At 46.2% G+C, this 10,691-nt stretch overlaps 1 pseudogene; it reads right to left on the reverse strand.

The window, feature by feature from the left end:
• Positions 1-980: 980 nt before the first annotated feature.
• LOC123787563 (centromere protein N-like) lies at positions 981-10,305 on the reverse strand (annotated as a pseudogene).
• Between the last annotated feature and the right edge of the window lie 386 nt (positions 10,306-10,691).

Here is a 10,691-nt window from a genome sequence, read left to right on the forward strand (position 1 = left end):
TAATTTTTATGCACCAGGGGGTGTACCCCCTTTGGTTCGTCTTGTTAGAAACTGTTTCCTTAAGCTGGATGTCGGTTTCTTTCCCCAGGTTGGTGACATTTTCAGCTATTATATCTACAAATAATTTTCCTGTCCCTTTCTCCCTCTCTTCCTCTGGGACCCCTATACTGCAAATGTTCATTTGCTTGATATTGTCCAAGAGAGCCCTTAACCTGTCCTCCTTTTTGAAATTCTTTTTTCTTTTTGCTGTTCAGCTTGGATGCTTTCTACCACCATGTCTTCCAGATCACTGATCTTTTATACCCTCTAATACTGTTGATTCCCTTTAGCGTATTTTTCATGTCAGTTATCATATTCTTTAACTCTGGTTATTTTTAGATTTTTCATCTGTGTGTTGAAGTTCTCACTGAATTCATCCACTTTTCTCTCCAGTCCTGTGAGCCTTATGAACATTAATTTGAACTCTTTAAATGAAATGGAGATAAGCAATCTACCTGATAGGTATTTCTTTCTTTTCTTTCCTCTCTTTCTGAGATTTGTCTCGGTATTTCATTTCGAACACATTCCTCTGTTTCTTCATTTTGTTTAACTTTGTGCTTTTCTATGAATTAGGCAGAACAGCTATTTCTTAGCCTGAAGGAATGACTTGTATATCAGTATTACCTGTGTAGACTGTGTGCCTGGTGAATTTTGCTGTCTGGAGCTGTGGCTGTCATGGGCCAGGTGTCCTCAGGCACTCCATGCTGGGGCTGACCAGGTGGAATGGGCAGGAGCTGATGTGGACCAGGGCCAGAGTGGTTCTGTGGCTCTCCTCTCAAAGAGTGCCATGGCCAGACAGCTGAAGCTTTGGTGGGTGCAAGCTGGGGAGGCCGACCAGAGGTTGACCTGGCAGGACATCTGGAGCTAAAGTGGGTTCAAGTCAAGGTTTCTGGGATAGTTACACAACGGATGCCTTGCCAGGGCACCTGGAGTCAACGTGATCAGGCTTGGAAAATTCTGGGGTTCTTTGCACCTGTGTCGTCTTGGTAAGATCCATTGGTGCTGTAGTGATTGCTCACCAGTGGTGTCCCCGTGTGAGCCATCCTGGGACTGCCCTGGTTGAACAGCTGTGGCTGATGTGGGCTAGGGTCCCAGTATTTACTGACACAGCAGACCAGCTGGGGTGCACAAACCTTGCTCCTGTCTGCCCTATGAAGGTGGAGGGGGGAATGTATGCCCTATGAAGGTGGAGGGGGGAATGTAGACCCTGTTGCTTGCCAGCCCCTTGGACCTGAAGAGTTCCAGCAGCTCCCCTGCCGTTTGGCAGAGTTCTATGTCTGCATCTTTTCTATTCTAGTTGCTCTTTTAAACTGCACCTGTTTTTCTGTGCCCCAGGGAATCTAGGGCGGGAGTGGGCTGGGGGCTCACAGAGGCACCCAGGCGACATATGGCACCCAGATCCTGCTCTTGTCTACCCTGTCAAGGTGGTAGCGAGGATGCTTCCCAGCCCCTCTGACCTGGAGAGCATTCCAGTATCCCTCCCAGTGTTTAGCCGGGTTATAGGTGTGGTTGCTTTATATTTTGGTTGTACTTTTAACATGAGGCCTTTTTTCTGCCCCACAGCTGTTGCAGCTGCTCACAGACCCTCCGTAGGATCCCTTCCCCCTGCAGTTCACAAGATGGGAGGCAGAGGGTCCCTTCATTAGGGCGTCTTTATCTCACCTGCTGTATGCTACGTGGTCCGTTTTATCTTTGTGCAGCAACCGCTAGCCCTCAGCTCTTCAGGGGGAATGGCCCTATCAATAGCCACACATACGCTATGTCAAGGGAGGAGCGGAGTTCAGGGTCTTCCCACGTTGCCATTGGACCAGAACTCCTTAACTTCTTTTTAATCAAATCTTAGGTCAAATATTCTTTATTCCTTTGCCCACTTCTATTTCCTTTATATTCCCCCTTTTTTAACATCTGAACTAATTGTCTTCATTTAAAAAAATTTTTATTCAATGTCTCTCTAGTCAGGAGGGTTTGGGAAGTAGAGGTGACAGGCCTTGGGGACATATGCCAGCTTCTGCCACTGTCGGGCTTCCAGGAGGTGCCGCTTTGGGGCACATCGGGTTCCTGGTGCGGGGGTCCAGGGAGGCAGGTGTCCAGGAGGCAGAGGTGGACATGAGGACACCAGGCCTGCCCTCGGGGCCAGAGCGGAGTGCGAGCAAGAGGCGAAGGAGGAGCATGGGGCCAAACTCTTAGGTTCCCGCAGAACATCCTGTATAATGTGGCAGAGAAGCAACAGTTTGAAGCCAGTTCGAAGGAAAAGCAAGAGTGATGGGGGGGGGGGGGCAAAAAAAGAGTGTTTGATCGGGGAATGATCAGCTGTGTGCAGCAGGTGCCATGGAAGGCTCTCACCTGCCACTGTCACTGGAAGTCTGTCCTGAGGCCACTGGTGACCCCGCTAAGTTACCCCCAGGTGTGACACTAGATGGCTGGGAAGGGAGGGCATCCCGGGCTGGTGGGGCAAGGGACAGAGTCCAGGATCTAGGGCAAGGAGAGAGGAAAGCCAACCACACACTCAGGAGCAGGGGAGAGGCCTGCACACACTAAAGGGTTGGGAGAAGGGCCGGGAAAGAGCCTGAGAGGAGAACCCAAGAGGTGAAGTTGCAGAGCAGTAGGGTAGGGGCAGCCGAGTCTCTGGGTCAGGAGGCTGGCAGCAGAGACGGAAAGGGCTGGAGTTAGCTAACTGGGGAGGACACGCAGGGAATGGAGGGGCCCGGGACCATGATTTGAGTCTAAGACCCATGCTGCAGGGATGTGGGGTGGCCGAGCAGCTGTGAGCTCGGCGGGCTGGAATTGCACAGAAGGGTGTGGCCATCCGCGTGAACCGGGGCCCTTCTTGTTCCACAGCCCAGGACGATGCAAAAAAGGTAGCGCGCTGGACGGACCTCAAGGTCATGTGACTTGAGATCTTAGGGAGGCGTCTAGCAAAAGCATAGCTCAAGTAACAAGGTGGCAATTTTTAGTGGCGGTCGAGAGGCATGCCCGGCCTGGGGGGCATGTGGAGACCCCTCTAAGGATTTGTTCAAACCTCCCTCCCATCTTCAGCCCGGGATGCCGAGGTCTTCTGCCTCCACCGCTGACGGGAGTATGGCCCAGCCTCAGCGTGTGGGCATGGGGGCGCGGCATGCAAACTCGTTGCTTTAAGGAGGGGTGTGTGGGTCTGGGGTGCGGTCCTGGGGATGGGCTGCAGAGAAGGACCGCGGGTGAGCTAGAGGCGCGCTGGGTGGGTGTGCTGGCGGCCGGCGCAGCCGTGCACATCTCCAGGGTGCGGAAGGCCAACTTGCTCCAAGAAAACCCTGCCTACCGGAGAAAACCGGCGGGAAAATGGTGTGAGTGGTGTTGAGTGGGCCGAGCAAAGGGCATTTGTCCTTCGGTTGCCTCGTGCCCTGAGGGTCTGAGTCTTCAAGAGCTCTGGAAATGCGGACCCAGCGCCCGTCTTCCTCGCCCTTGACTCCTGGCGCCTCGCGCACTCGGCAGAGGCTGGGTCTCCCGGTCTCCCGGTCTCCGGTCGCCTCCCGGCGTGAAGCAGCCGTTGCGGGGATGACGCTGATCCGGGCGGGGACGCGGGACGCGGGTCCTTCTCCCAGGTTGGTTCACGGGAGGCGGCACAGCCGCATTACCCCTCAGGTAAGTCGCAGACAGGAGTCCGGAGGCCACGGGCGGGCAGGAGGAGCCCCCGCTGGCTCCCCGCGACCACGCTGCAGGGCTGGGGCTCACAGGGAATTTCGAACTTGGGGTTGACCCTGTGTGATCTCAGGCGGGGGCAGGTGTCGCCCCTGCCCCACTGCATTCTGGGGACTGTCATCCCTGCGGTAGCCGGTGGGGCTCTAACACGTGGTCGCTCGCCCTCCTGGGGCCCTCTCACGGCTCTCCGCTCCCCAGCCCTTCTGCGCAGAGGGGCGCTCAGCTTGCTCATGCCGGCGCTCACCAGCTTAGGAGGGGGCAAGGAGCCTTCACCTCTGCAGCCCCAGCAGGAAGGAAAAAAAAAAAAAAAAAGCCCTCGGCAGAGAAACAGGATTCTGCCTGGAAGCGGCGTTCGGTGCGCTCTTGCGCCCGCCGCCGCCCTAGGAAGCTCGGACTCCACTGACACGGAGACGAAAGGCAGCCTCCGCTCACCCGTGTGCCCAGTTTCTTCTGCTCGCTGCCCTTTCTTTCCCCAACATGCGCGGTCTCATCCTTAGAGCAGGTGCCGCTCATGGAGAGGGAACGAGGACAAAACCCCATGCGTTGTAATCCAAGGAATAGCACGATGAAATTTCAGTTGGAAAAGTAGAGGACTCCTAACAGTGTTTGCATGAAAATTATATGCAAGTTATATGGACACAGGATTATGACGCATGCCTAACGAAGTTTCTAGGAAAAAATCCTATGGGACTTACCTGTGAGACGCGGTGGCTTCAAGCTCCTCGGGGGAAAAAGCACGGCGGATTGTACCTGGGGTAGGCAGGGATGGGACTCGTTTCAATGAGCAATTTTTTTTTTAATTATGGTCACCACACTGTAATTTTTTCCCCCTTGAGTTCCCACTTTGTTTTTTCATCACGCTAAGTGTACTCTCTAATCCCCATCCCCTAGTTCCCCCATTTCCCCACCCACTTCCCTTCTGGTAACCACCAGTGTGTTCTCTATAGGCAGGAGTCTGTTTCTTGGCTTCTCTCTCTCTCTCTTTCTTGGCCCATTTGTTTTGTTCCTTAAATTCCACATATGAGTGAAATCATACGGTATCTGTCTTTCTCTGACTGACTTATTTCACTAGCATTACACTCTCTAGCTCCATCCATGTTGTTGCAAAGGCAACATTTCCTTCTTTTTGATGGATGGATAATATTCCATAGTGTATACACACACCACATCTTCTTTATCCAGTCAGCAATTGATGGACACTTGGGCTGCTTCCATAGTTTGGCTTTGTAAACAATACTGCAAAAAAGCCTAGGGGTGCATGTGTCCCTTTGTATTCGTGTTTTTATATTTTGGGGGTAAATGCTCAGTAGTGCCATTACTGGGTCATAGGGTAGCTCTATTTTTGACTTTTCGAGGAAACTCTACGTTGGCTGCACCAGTTTGCATTCCCACCAACGGTGCCAGAGCGTTCTTTTTTCTCCACATCCTCACCAACACTTGCTGTTTCTCGTGTTTTTGATTTTAGCCATTCTGACAGGTGTGAGGTGGTTATCTCCTTGTGTTTGTATTTGCATTTCCCTGATTGAGTGACGCTGAACATCTTTTCATGTGACTGTTGGCCATCTGGATGTCTTCTTTGGAGAAATGTCTGTTCATGTCTTCTCATTAAAAAAAAAAAAGATGGATTTATTTTAGAGTGGGGGGAGGGGCAGATGGCAAGAATCCAAAACAGACTCGCTGCTGAGCATGGAGCCCAACGTGAGTTTTGATCTCACGACCGGTGAGATCATGACCTGAGCTGAAACCAGGAGCCAGCCACCCAACAAACGAGCTATCCCGGCGCCCCTCTTCTGCTCATTTTTAATTGGATTATGTGGTTTTGGGTGTTGAATTGTATCAGTTCTTCACATATTTTGGACACTAACCCTTTATCAGATATGTCATTTACAAATATCTTCTTCCATTCAGTAGGTTGCCTTTTAGCTGATTGTTTCCTTTGATGTGCAGAAGCTTTTTATTGTGATGTAGTCCCAATAGTTTATTTTTACTTATATCTCCTTTGCCTCAGGAGATATATCTAGAAAAATGTTGCTATGGCCGATGTCGCTCTGTGTTCTCTTCAACAATTTTTATGGATTTCAGAAGGTCTCACATTTAGGTCTTTAATCCAGTTTATTTTCGTGTGTGGCGAAAGAGGTCCAGTTTCATTCTTTTGCATGTGGTCATCTGGTTTTCCCAACACCATTTGTTAAAGAGACTGTTTCTCGTTGGATATTCATTCCTCCTTTGTTGAATATTAATTGACCATATAATTGTGGATTTATTTCTGGGTTTCCTATTCTGTTCTATTGATCTATGTGTTTATTTTTATGTTAGTATCATACTGTGAATTACTACTACTTTGTAGTATAACTTTAAATCTGCAATTGTGATACCTCCAGTTTTGTTTTTCTTTTTTTTTTTTTTAAATATTTTATTTATTTATTCGACAGAGAGAGAGAGACAGCCAGCAAGAGAGGGAACACAAGCAGGGGGAGTGGGAGAGGAAGAAGCAGGCTCATAGCGGAGGAGCCTGATGTGGGGCTCGATCCCAGCGCACCTGGATCACGCCCTGAGCCGAAGGCAGACGCTCAACGACTGAGCCACCCAGGCGCCCCTCCAGTTTTGTTTTTCTTTTTCAAGTTTTCATTGGTTATTTGCAATCCTTTGTGGTTCCATACATGTTTTAGGATTGTCTTTTGTAGTTCTGTGAAAAATGCAGTTGGTGTTTTGATAGGGATTGCACTAAATATGTAAATTTCTTTGGACAGTATAGACATTTTAACAATATTTATTCTTCTAATCCATGAGTATGGAATGTCTTTCCATTTGCGTTGTCTTGAATTTTTCATCAGTGCTTTATAGGTTTCAGAGTACAGGTCTTTCACCTCTTTGGTTAAGTTTATTCCTAATGTATTTTATTGTTTTTGGTGCAGTTATAAATGGGATTGTTTTCTTAATTTCGCTTTCTGCTGCTTCATTATTAGTATATAGGAATGCAATGGATTCCTGTGGATCGTGGTTGTTTCCTGTAACTTCATTCGTTTATCAGTTTTCATAGTTTTTTGATGGCATATTTAGGGTTTTCCATATATAGTATCACGTCATCCGCAAATAGTTTTACTTCTTCCCGATTTGGATGCCTTTTATTTCCTTGTCTGATCGCTATGGCTAGGACTTCCATAGTGACAAGAGTGGACGTTATCGTTTCTGATCTTAGAAGAAAAGCCCTGTTTTTCTTCATAGAGTATATTAGCTTTGGGGTTTGTCACTTTTGACCTTTGTTGAGAATTTTTATCCTGAATGGATGTTGAATTTTGTCAAATGCTTTTTCAGCATCTATTGAGATGGTCACATAGTTTTCATCTTTCAGTTTGTTAACATGGTCTATCACATTGATTTTTGTGGCTATTGAACCATTCTTGGATCTTCGGAGTAAACGCCATCGACTGTGGTGAATGATCTTTTTAATGTATTGGTGACTGTGGTTTGCTAATATTTTGTTAAGGATTTTTGAATTGATGTTCATCAGGGATATTGGCCTATTTTTTTCCCTTTTTTGTAGTGTCTTTGGTTTTGGTATGGGGATAATGCTAACCTTGTAGAATGTATTTGGAAACTTTCTTTCCTCTTCTAATTTTTGGAATAGTTTGAGAAGAATAGGTATTAACTCTTCTTTAAATGTTTGGTAGAATTCAACTGTGAATGCTCTTTCATTTATTGGGGGATATTTGATTACCGATTCAATTTCATGATGTAATCATTCTGTTCAGATTTTCTATTTTTCCTGATTCTTTTTTGGAAGATTGTATGTTTCTAGGAATGTATCCATTTCTTTTGGGTCGTCCAATTTGTTGATATGTAATTTTTCGTAGTAGTCTTTTGTAGTTCTTTGTATTTCTGTGGTGTTGGTTGTTACTTCTCTTGGATTTCTGATTTTGTGTCCTTTTTTTTTTTTTCCCCGTGGTGGGTCTGGCTAACAATTTTATCTTTCTAAAGAGCCAGCTCTTGGTTCTGGTGATCTTTTCTATTGTTTTTGCTTTTTAGTCTCTTTTATTTAATTTCTGCTCTGATCTTTATTATTTTCTTCCTTCTAACTTTGGACTTTGTCCTTTTTCTAGTTCTTTTTCTAGGTGTAAGTTTAGATTGTTTGAGATTTTTCTTTTTTCTTCAAATACACCTGTATTGGTATAAATTTCCCCCTTAGAACTGCTTTTGCTGCATCCCAAAGATTTTGGGTTGTGTTTTCATTTTCATTTATCTCCATGTATTTTCTAATTTCCTATTTGGTTTCTTCATTGACCCTTTGGTTGTTTCACTCCACATTTGTGGTTTTCCAGTTTTTTTTTTTTTCTTGTAATTGATTTCTAGTTTCCTCCAAGGTGTTCAGAAAAGATGCTTAATATGATTTAAATCTTAAACTTCTCGAGCTGTGTGTTGTGGCCGAACAAGCGAGCTCTGCCGGAGGATGTTCCATGTGCACTTGAACGTGTGTCCTGTTGTTTTGGTTGAGACGTTTTAATACGTCCGGTAAGCCCGCCTGGTTTAAGGCGCCCTCCCAGGACACGGATTCGTTATTGACTTTCTGGATGATCTGTGATTGATGTCCTGGGATGTTAAAGTCCTTTACTCTTACATATTACTGTCAATGTCTCCCTTTTTATCTGTTAACATTTTCTTTGTTGGAAGTGCTCCAATGTTGGGTTCATAGATATTTGTTGTTATATCCTCTAGTTGGATCGATCCTTTTATTTTGTAGTGCCCCACTTTGTCTCTTGTTACTTCAATTCTTTAACAGATATGTATTGCTACCCCATTTCCCCCCCTCAAGTGCATAGAATATCTTTTTCCCTCTTTACTTTCAGTCTCTATGTGTCTTTAGGTCTGAAGTGAGTCTCTTCTAAGTAGCCCAGAGATGCATCTTCCTTTTTTATCCATTCAGACACCCACGTCTTTTACTGGAACATTTAGGCCATTTACATCCTAATTATTGGTAGGTATGTGTATCTTGCCATTTTGTTGTTTTCTTGTTGTCTTTCAGGTTCTTCTCTGTTCCTTTCTTCTTCTTTTACTCTTTCCTTGTGACTGTCTTTACTGTCATTGTTGGCTTTCTTTCCCATAATCTGTGTGTATCTATTACAGGTTTTCAGTTTGTGGTTGCCACGAAATTCATGTATAACAACCTAACACAGTTGCTATGCTTTGCAGAATATGGGGGAGAGGGGTGCCCAGTGGAAGAGGAAAGAGTCCATCCCAACAATTATATTGAACGTTTCTCAACTGTCAATATCAAGAACTAATTTCTAAAACACAAGTTTATAAACAGAAGCCATCTAGATTGCGGCGAACTGAAACCCATATGTGTATAAGCTGTGCTTATAAAACCACCTTCATCTTATTCTAATTTTAAAACCATTCATTCCCTTATGGGGTCTGCAGTGAGGGAGGAGGGAGTGACGCCCCTGCGTACCAGCTGGGCCAAGGATTTCAGCGCTTCAGGAAGATGCAGGCTAGAGAACGCTATTGGGCATCAGAGGGGCTCCTTTCCCTCAGCCAAGTTGTCTCCATTTAAGTCACTTCTGTATTTTGTTTCAAGCTTACGTTGTGCAAATTCTAGTCTTGGTTGAGGAAGGTTTCTTCAGTGACTCCCTGGACTCTCTCTTTCTAGTCTGTTTTCATGAATGATCCTTGAATCCATGTGTATCTCCAGCTCTACGGTTCGGGGTGTAGTAGAGCTCCGAGTTTCAAAGGTCTGATTATACTGTTTAAAAACAATAGCCTTGGGGCATCTGGGTGGCTCAGTCGGTTGAGCTGCTGACTCTTAACTTGGGCTCAGGTCATGGTCTCAGGGGGATGGGATCGAGCCCCCATCAGGCTCCATGCTCGGCGGGAACCCTGCTTGAGATTCTCTCTCTCTCTCTGTCTCCCTCTGTGCCTCCCCCTGCTCGTGCTCTCTCTCAAATAAGTATTTAAAAAAATAAAAACAGTGGCCTTAAGAGAGTCCAGATATCAGCTTCTGAGGTCCCCATTTTCACAATCTTACGGTGCTTGCTAGCAACTGTCCATGGCCGACCCAGAGGGGCGAACTGCTCTTTGGCTGGCAGGAGGAAGTGTGGTGTGGGGGGTCTGGGAATAATGCACCCCATAAGCAGGTTGGTGCTGGTTTGGCTTTCTATACTGGATTCCCCAGGCAGTTCGAGTCCGCACTGCCTTCCTCAGTGTCCCTGAAGTGGACCGCCATGTTTTCTAAAAATCTCTGAAGAAATTCCTCGAATGAACTTTTGAATTGTTCCATATCAAAAAGGTCAAGGTCTTTACCTGGTCCTTGACTCATCTGAAAAACATCCCCAACTTCCTGGTGTGATGAAGCGGGGTAGAAAGGCTGTCTCTCTCAGGGCTGCGTCATGGAGGCTGGCCCACTTCTCCTCACAGCAGAACCACGGCCTGAGCACGAGATTCCTTGCTCTGCCAGAACTTGATGGTCTGCTCTTGATTTTTCAGACAAAAAAATCCCAGGCTTGGAGGATTGTCGTCATTTCAGTCACTGGGATTTTCGAGATGGTTCTCTTGATAAACTCGGCAACAGTTCCATCCATCCATCTGGCGTGTCTGACATCACCAGCCGTGTCTCTTCTCTTGCTGCTTTTAAAATTCTCTTTATCTTTAATCTTTGACATTTTAATTAGTCTGTGTCATGGTGTGAACTTCCTTGGGTTCATCTGTTTGAAACTGTGTTTCTTGAACCCAAATGTCTCTTTCCTTCCCCAGTTTAGGGAAGTTTTCAGCTATTATGCTTCAAATAATTGTTCTGCCCCTTTCTCTCCCTCTTCTCCTTCTGGGTTTCCTGTAATGTGAATGTTTGCTCACTTTATACTGCACACGAGGTCCCTTAACCTAGTCGCATTTAAATTTTTGCTCTTCTGTTCAGCTTAGGTGCTTTCTTCCGCCACCGTCTTCCAGATTGTTGATCCATTCTTCTGCATTTTCTAATCTGTTGA

Source organism: Ursus americanus, chromosome 19 (assembly GCF_024610735.1).
Source record: "Ursus americanus isolate L20-20 chromosome 19, mUrsAme1.1.p, whole genome shotgun sequence".
In the NCBI taxonomy this organism is placed as follows: Eukaryota; Metazoa; Chordata; class Mammalia; order Carnivora; family Ursidae; genus Ursus; species Ursus americanus.